Here is a 9,124-nt window from a genome sequence, read left to right as displayed (position 1 = left end):
GCTGTTCCATTGGTTGATCGTTCTCTTTTTTGTAATTGAATTATAATTTAAGTGATCTTATTACTTGGTGGTGTTGTAAGCAAAACCTTGAGCCTGATGTGAACTACATTTCTCCATTATACTGTTCATATATGGATTATTCTTGAGATTATAAAACTGTACAACAATTTACATTCCTGCATCTACATGATTTGTATGCATCACTTATTCAGTTTAAATAGTTAAACTATCTTCTCTTTATGGCTTTCACTAGGTTTCCTGCAGAACTACATTTCCCCTCTAGAGTCGGCCCAAACAGTTTCAGTCACGCTGAGAGAAGCAACTGATTTTCCAAGGTTTTGATAGGTTGGAGGGGGTCAAAGCTGGAAAGTGTTATTTTTCTGTTATGGGACCAGCCCATTGGAATGTCTTCCCATTGAAAGGTCATTTGTCTCCGATTTTATCTGAAACAGATAAAATTGTTATATTACCCTTCTGGAAAAAGTTGAAAACATAGCCTTGGGATCTGATGCCCTGTATAAGTGATCCTCAATTAATGACTTCAGCGCTGTTCAGCGACTGTTCAAAATTCTAAAAAAAGTAACTTTATGACTTGAACTTGAACATATGACCATCACAATATCCCTGTGATCATGCAATCAGTATTTGGATGCTTCACAACTAATGTGATTTATGATCATTGTAGCATCCCCACAGTCATACGATCACCATTTGCAAACTTCACAACTGGCTTCCAACAAGCTAATGGAGAAATTGCTAGTAAAATTAGAGTCTGGTCATGTGCTGTCCCACTTAATGACTGGGTGATTCACTTAACAATTGCAGTGGCCCTGATGTAAGTTTCACATGGTTACATGATTTGTCACTTCAGTACCTCTCCTAACATTGGCATTGCTGTTTCCAATTGTGGTTAAGAGAGGACTACCTGTACTATGATCTTCTAATGTACTACATTGTGCTTCATAGTATTGCTCCTTTTTATATATTTATTAAATTTATATAGCTGCCCATCTCATAGTGACTCTGAGTGGCTTTCAGCATTAAAAAGCCACAATATAAAACTCCTAATCTCTCCTGCTCCCCCCCCCCAGCAACAAGCACAAACAAACCAGTCACTTGATTGGCTCCGAATCAATATGGGGTCCCCAGGATCACTAACAGAACCACATCTTCAGGGTGTTCCAGGAAAGTATCAAGGTGAGTGCCAATCTTATCTCCAGGGGAATGACATTCCATTGGGAGGGTGCCATCATAGGCCTTTGTTTTTAGTCCCAAAAGATCAGGAGTGTCAAAGTTGCGTCATCACATGACGCATCACAACTTTCCCCCCCTTTGCTAAACTGGGGGTGGGCATGGCCAGTGCGTGATGTGTTTGGCCTGTGGGCTGTGAGTTTGACACCTCTGCTTTAGAGAGTAGCTAAGACAGTTCCTTTCCAGGTGTTATTTGGCTTGCTGGGATAAATGTTTTTTTTAACTGATTTGTTTTTGCAGAAGGGTAACTATGTTATTCTGCTAAAGCAAAAACACTTCCAACAAGTGTTTACTCTCAGAGGTTTAGTCTTTCAAACTTTTGGATCGTACTGGAACCCTTCCTCAGAGAATTTCTCTCTACAGAATGTGACATATTCTGTATACATTAAGTGGATAGAAATTGCCTAAAAATAACAATAGTTATATTTAGTGATCTGAATTCATATTTTCCCAATCCTATACTGATAATCTACTCACTCTACAAACACCTTTTGTTTCTTTTCATCATAAAACTAAGGAAAATTGAGAGGAATTCAGGAAGATTGGCGCTTTGTGATTATTAATATTTTTTACATTTGATCTGATGATTACTGTCTTGCTTCTTTCCATCTTTTTTATTTCACTGACCTGAGAAAGATTTGGGGGAATGATCCATTTGTTTTTCTCTGGCCCTGAAGGAATCATGGCTCTCATTCGCCTGCTGAGCTTCCAGGAGAGTGCGGGAATCATGCCATACCACAGAAATGGCTTAATGGTGAGAAATGAGACCATTTTTTTCCACCATCTACTCTGGAAGGTTGTGCAGAAAAGGCTAAAACGATTAAGAAGTACGTGAGATGCTTCACACTGGAAATGTTTTGTCTAGCCATATCTGTTTTTAATTCTCATGGTACTATTTTCCCATCTCTTCAGCTCAGTGACTGGTTTGTGTCTGTGCATGTATACTCACTAGGTATGTCCATACACACATCAAAAGTCCTTTGATTCAGTTGTATATAAAGCTTCAGCTGATCCATTCTCTATCATTCTCTATCTAAAAACCCTCTATCATTCAATATAAGTGGGAATTGATAAAACGTTTAATGCTGCCAATTCAAATATCATATTCGACTATATTTTGTGCTAATTCAGTTTAGAACATAATCTTTCAGTTATAAAGACCAGCCATGGTTTAGGAGCTATTTATTTTTAGAGACTTAAAATGGGAAGTATTTAGAAGGCTGAATTTTGAACGTTTATCAATTCCCACTTATATTGAATGATAGAGGGTTTTTAGATAGAGAATGATAGAGAATGGATCAGCTGAAGCTTTATATACAACTGAATCAAAGGACTTTTGATGTGTGTATGGACATACCTAGTGAGTATACATGCACAGACACAAACCAGTCACTGAGCTGAAGAAATGGGAAAATTAGTACCATGAGAATTAAAAACAGATATGGCTTGACAAAACATTTCCAGTGTGAAGCATCTCACGTACTTCTTAATCATTTTAGCCTTTTCTGCACAACCTTCCAGAGTAGATGGTGGAAAAAAATGGTCTAATTTCTCACCATTAAGCCATTTCTATGGTATGGCATGATTTAGGTCACTGATAAAAATTATTACCTAGCTTTGGGTCTTTGGGCCATAAACAATATTACCAAGAGAAGAAGTTGATACTATACTATACCCAACTTGAGAATGACTCTTTCTCATTTTCCTCTCTCTATGCTTGTAAGATTGGCATCACCATCAAAACAGAAATAGCTTTTAGAATAGGACATACTAGATGACTGAAAAAGTTTTTATATAGAACACTTGGACAATGAGAGTGTCAAAACAGTATGATCATGTAGGAGTGGATAACTTCCAAGCTCAGCACAAGACCAAGGGAAAACAATTGTATGACAAAATGAGAGAATGGATAATGAGATTGTGATTTTTTTTGGGTGTGTGTCAGTGGTGGGTTCCTCCCGGTTTGGTCCGGTTCGGTCGAGCCGGTAGCGGTGACGATATGACATCATCAAATTGGTTCTCCCTCCCCGCCCTCCCACTCCCCCACCCCCCACGTTATTCTTACCTTTTATTTGGTCCCACCCCCAATCTATTGCTGTCTCCTGAGTCCCAGCTGATGACTAGAGGGAAAAAAACTATTTAAACTCTTGCCGCGGGGCTTCAAAGGGCCATCCTACAGCTGATCAGTGTTAAAAGCAAACAAATGAGTCGGGTCGTAAGTGCGAGGACCTTCCAGAAATGACTGACCAGCTAGCCACGCCCACCTAGTCACATGACCTCCAAGCCACACCCACAAAATAAGCCACACCCACAGAACCGGTAGTAAAAAAAATTTAGACCCCACCCCTGGTGTGTGTGTTTGTGAGAGAGAGAGAGCATTTTCACATCCTTTAAATCATTACTCTTGCAGTGAAAAATCAAACATCATAAACATTTAGCACAAAATTATCAAATCTCCTGGGGAATTCTGGAAGTTGAAGTCTACACAACTTAAAGTTCACAAGATACGCTAATAGACTCAGTATACTGTATACTGTGAGCTGAATAATTTAATGTTGGAAGGTGGGAGGGATTCCTAATCACTCTACAGTATAGCTAAGCTAGTTTTAACTAGGTTTCTGTGGAGCCCCTGGATCCAGTAAGATGTTGAGATGAATAAAACATGGTATTTTTTATCTTTGCACACCATATAATACTAGCACTTGCAGTTTTGCCATTGTTATAAACATTGTCAAATTGTTAGAAGTACATTGCACTGTAAATATTTTTTCCATTTCATGCAGAAATTTCCTTGATCTGAAAATGATTACAAAGGTTCTTCTAGGATAAAAAAAACTTGAAAAGGATTGATCTGAACCATGCACAATTTTATTGGCAGACATTTTGTTAGATTAGACCAAAGAACCTTAACAATAGAAGGGAGTACTTTGGCACTGAGACTGTTTACTTATGAATGAAATATGTAAAGGTTCTGATTTATGTAAGATCTTTTTTCTCATCTTCATGTTGAAAATTTACCTTTTGAACTTTTCAATTGTATATTTGGAAAGGAGCATGTAGGCTAATCAAGTCCAACTCCCTACTAGGTAGGGATAGGACTCCAAACAGCTAACTCGATTTGAATATGTCCAGTGAAGTGGATATGTTTATTTCTTATAGTACTTGGTTCTGCTTCCAAACTGCTTAACTAACATTCAACCTGAATCTGCCTTCCTAATGTTTCAATCATTTTTAAGGTCCTGAGCAAAAAACAGATGAAGTCTGTTTTTTTTATATGTGGATTTATTTTTTTTAAATATATCCTGTCTATTTTATACAACTCAAAGAGAGTATACATAATGATTCCACCTTCTATTTTTCCAACAACAACCTGTCTGTGAGGTGGTTTGGGCTGAGAGCAAGTGACTGGCCCAAAGTCACTATTGTCTTTAATGCCTAAAGGAAGGATGGAAGGATTAGAACTTGCAATTTTCTGATTTCCAACCCAGCACCATTCCCAGCTGCTGCATTAAACCAGCTCTTTAATCTTATCTTCACAGGACTTGAAAACTGCTCTGTTTTCCCTCAGTTGTCTTTCTGGAGGGTAAACATACCCTGTTGCATCACTCTTGATAAGTTTTTGTTTCTTGTCCCTCAAGCATTGTTGTTCCTCTGCTTTGCAGCTGTTCTAATTAAACTTTTCATAAATGTGCCCAGAATTGGACATAATAACCAAGGTGGAGTCTGAACCATTCAGAACAGAGTGGAACTATTCTCCTGATTCCGAAACTACATTTCTACTGCTGCAGCCGATAATTGCATTGGCTCTTTTTAGTAAGCCTATTGTGTACCTTTAGAAGCTGAGGGATAGTTGCCTCCATTCCCCCCACCCCAAACTAGGAAAGTGAAAGATATATCCTTTTAAAGATATCCAGGATGATAAAAGGCAATTTTATCATTATGAAAAAGAAACACTGGAAAGTGTTTCAAGACTTGGGAAAACCACCTTTATAGCTTCATTGTGTGAAAGAAGAGACATTCAGGACTGATGACAGGAATGTTGAAATAGGATACTTTTTGGCTCTGCTAGAATGGTAGATAGACCTAAGGAGAGGGGCTTTAAAAAAAAACCAATCTGGAGTTAAATCCTGCAAAGTTTAAAGAAAATAGGATACATACTAACAATATGTCTTACTTTTTAAATAACATCTGTACAGATGTGCTATTTGTTCAGTGCAATAATTATAGTGAGCTTTGGTTTCTGTATCCTGGATATGAAAAAGGAGAGCTCTGATCTCTGTTTCTCTCCCAAGCCTATTGTGCCATTCGTTTACGGTAACTTTTCCAGCCTTAATAAAGCCGCTGGCAAGCTGCCCTTCTGTGCTGATTAGCTTGGGTTGGGTGGTTCCATCTCTCTCCCTTCAATACTAATTTATTCACCATCCCCCTCCCTTTAGTTTTGCCCTAAACCTCAAAAGTCTCCCTGGCACAATTTCACAAACCCTGCGGTAAGCCTTAGAGACGCAATGTCATTTTTGAAGACTGATACAATTTTCCCTAGAGAATGTTTGCTATCATCCTATGAGAACAGAATTCCATCCTCCCAGTAAATTGACCACAGAGAAAATAGAAAACCTGATGGCAATTTGGACATCTTCACTTAGTTAAAGTGGTTTCCCCCTTAGTATTACAATATTTAGTTCACTCATAGCACACAATGCACTCTTCCTTTCTTTGCCTGTAGCTAAACAGTGGTTTAGAATTAGATTCCTTTATGATGATGTTGCTTGCAATAAATCTTGGGCTGCTGAGTTCCATGTATACTTGGTTACAAGAGATGGAGCAAAAAGGAACCTCTTCTGGCTAGATAGCAGGGATAGTAAGACTTCTTCCTGCTCCTTGCAGTATACCTGTTTATTCATTCTAATCAAAGTAATAATTTCCCACTGGGTTCATTTTGGGAACCAGGAAGGATGAGTCCCCTGAATCCTGTGCATAGATTGATTAGCATATCAGCAGGAGGCAGGAGCTTAGAGGCTTTGAGAGCAACCCAAGAAATGAAGGAAGAATCCAGTGACACCTGCAGAGGTGGTAGAGCTTGGAAAAACTTAAGTGACGGCACTGGCTTTGAACCCCTCCATAATGTAGCAGCATTGAAGTCCATTCAGAAACCCTCCCTCCTCAGTAGACTAGGCACGCAGTGCCAACTGCTGGGGTTCTCTGGCAATGTGAAAGAAGACCCTTCCCAATAGGAAGGAATGCTGGAAGACAGCCTGGAAAGCAAGTTCTCACAGTCACAGGCAAACAACCCAATACCAAATCGGCCTGTTATCCTAACTAGAAACAAATAGAAATGATTGATTTTTGCTCCATCCCCACCAAAATGGCTTCTAGCTGTTATGTTGGAGGAAAAGGCACAAGAATTCGAAGCTTGATTTCTGTTTAAAATAGGCTTGCATTTCAAATTCTTTCATAATGGCTTCCTTCGCTCTATTACGATAAATCTACTCATTAGAAGCCCCTGAAAGTTTGATGGAGCTGATTAGGGGGCCAGTTACTGTCAAAGCAAGCAAAGAATACAGGAAAAGGTAGTAAGATTGTTGGTTTCCAGAATCTTTCTCTCCCCATGACAGGCGAGACATTTTAGAACTGTATGATTTGGGGAGGGGGCACAAGAATGCTTCAGACACTGAAAGGGATGAGGTCAGGGGTGGGTTCTACTGACCTTTTATTACCGGTTCGCAGTGGGGTGCGTGCACGTGCTTGCTTTGCTCACTCTTCTGCGCATGCGCAGAAGCGTTTTGATGACGTCAGGGTCGGTGGGCAGAGCCTCCCACTGGTTTTACTGCCGGTTCTATAGAACCGGTGCGAACCAGGGGCAACCCCCCCACTGGATGAGGTACAGTAACCACACCACCCCTGGTTACTTTGGACACCCGGTGACATTACCTGAAGTACTGAGGTTGTAAGAGACATCCAAGAAATTCCTAGCACATGCATTTCCAGGGTTTAGGGAAGAACAAATCTAGTCGTGGGACAAGGAACAAGTTACATGGACTTTTCTGCCAGCCCTTACTAGTTAGTAAATGAGCACCAACTTCCATCTGTTCTTTAGGAGCCAATATTCTTTTTTCAAATATGATTGGTCCCTGACACCTACAGTGTTACACACATCGTAACATCAAACGGTAAAGGTTGAACAAAATATCAATGAAAAATATGTGCTGTCTTTCAGCTTCCCCAGATTGTTGAATGTGTATTGATACAATGGCACATTCTAAAATGTCTATTAAGCATATGTAACGTCAGTAGCATGTGCAAACTTTCTAGCACTTCAGAATCTCCCCCCCCCCCCGCCCCCCAATGCTAAACTGAGTGCAAGACTGGAGAAGGGGAAAGGGGGAGGGGTCAGGGTGGCAGATCTTTAAAGCCACAGCATCTGTATTTGATCAGACTTTTAAGATGGAATGTGCAGCTATGGAAAAGCAAGCCTTTTGATGAGATAGCCATGTCTAGCACGCTGCTTTAAAGGGACACCTCAAATTAACATCAGGAGTTTTTCTCAGACCAGTCATTTGCATATGGATTTCAGAGTATTTATCTGCCTACAAAGAGGAAAATCAAGAGGAAACAATGTATCACTCCCCTCCCTATTATGAGTCAGCAAGCAAATGGAATACTATGGAATTAAAAGCAGACCTCAACTTTGAAGTCACCAATTCTTTAGTAGATAGGAACAGGCGGTTTATGGACACTGTAGGGCAAATGCCCAAAAGGGTTGCTTTAGGGTTTCCAAAAGAAACATTGCTGATTAAAAATTCCAAGATATATTATGAACAAGTATGAAGTCTGTGATGAATGAAAAGGAAAGCCTGGTTTATAAATGCAAGGCTCTTTTTGAGGCCTGCACCCCTGCCAGAATAAAATTGATGTTATAGCCTTCTGGGAGTTTCTAGGCACAGAACTAATCACCTCAGTTAAAAAGAGACTGACCCCCTCTCTGTTTCGAGCATTGAACTGCAGTTGTAATCTGAAGTAAATTTATACGGAAATAAGTGCTACTGAACCACACATGATTTATTCAAGGAAAAAAAAATGGTTAGGACTTGTATGTATAGGATGCAAGTATTGGACGCAAGCAGATATATTCCAAGATGTCAACAAGATTGAAGATTTTAAAGATATTTTTAAAATGCAATCTTGATCGTAGAAAAACAAATCTTGGTGGAACTTTTTCCGTGCTGAAGGGAAAACATTTTAAATGTTTTAAAACGTTTGTTCTTTCTCTTTGTTAGATAACATCTAACAAAGGGAGGGCATTGCACAAGCCATTCTAGCACCCCAAATCAGGTGGCAAAAAAGTAATTGGCAGGGTAATTTGAGGCACAGCACAACTGATTTTGTTCATTTTACACCAGCTTTTATTAATTGTCCACAAAACTGGAAAAGAGGCTAGGAAATTCCAGTTTTCCTGCTGAATATACCACCACATTACTCAAACCAACCCCTGTAACCTTTAGAGAACGAAATAATAATAAAAAAATAATGTATTTCACTAATTAAAAAAAAGGAGTGGGGCGGTGTCTGTCTGACCCTGACCATATGCCAACACCTATCTGTGAGGATGGCAACACTGAAAAGGGAATGCTTTCAGGCTGATGGTCTGTTCCTAACAGCAACTGTATTTTTGCATAAATAGGAATCCAAACAGATTGCTGGGTCAGATGAGAGAGAGATGTGTGCATATATACCAGTTATTTAAAGAAAAACTGAAAATTTGATTTGAATAATTATACATGACTTTTATGTATATGAATGAAGTTTTTAGGGCAGAAAATGAGCAGAGGTTGTAAACCTGCATTTCTGAGTCTGGTTAAATAAATGGTGTTATAAA

Source organism: Pituophis catenifer, unplaced genomic scaffold (genome assembly GCF_029215685.1).
Source record: "Pituophis catenifer annectens isolate HBS135680 unplaced genomic scaffold, rPitCat1.0.hap2 SCAF_1, whole genome shotgun sequence".
NCBI classification, from domain to species: Eukaryota; Metazoa; Chordata; class Lepidosauria; order Squamata; family Colubridae; genus Pituophis; species Pituophis catenifer.
Note: the sequence above shows the minus strand (reverse complement) of the source record.